Source organism: Planococcus citri, chromosome 1 (genome assembly GCF_950023065.1).
Source record: "Planococcus citri chromosome 1, ihPlaCitr1.1, whole genome shotgun sequence".
In the NCBI taxonomy this organism is placed as follows: Eukaryota; Metazoa; Arthropoda; class Insecta; order Hemiptera; family Pseudococcidae; genus Planococcus; species Planococcus citri.
The window spans coordinates 20,703,140-20,703,581 of record NC_088677.1 but is presented as its reverse complement, the minus strand read 5'-3'; positions in this window follow the sequence as shown (position 1 = coordinate 20,703,581).

The following is a 442-nucleotide window of genomic DNA, read 5'->3' as shown; positions in this document are numbered from 1 at the left end:
TCTTGCTAATTTCTCATTTCTCAGTGGTCCACGATCTCTAAAAGAGGTGTGTTATGTTGACACAGATGTGGGAACATTTTGCTCTAGAAGCGAGCAATCTCGTTCACTTGTTCAATTGCAATTTGTACTACATTTTGACCTGCGAAATATTCCATGATGACCGAATTGAATCGCGTCGTGATACTAGCGCTGCCTGGTGCCGCGTAAAGAGAATTATTTCTAGCGAGTACATCACTACATCAGCTGTATATTATTATAAGTGGATTGTGGAATGAGAACGTCTGTTTGGAAAATGTTCTTACGCTCATTACTCATTATAGTCGGGAAGCCCGCTTAAGGATCTATTGCACCCCCCCCCACCGGTCGATCCTCAGGGACAGCTTTTTTTCTAAAAGCGAGACTGGGAGAGTGTCCTAAGGAAGATTTCTAGCCCCTGTCCTCT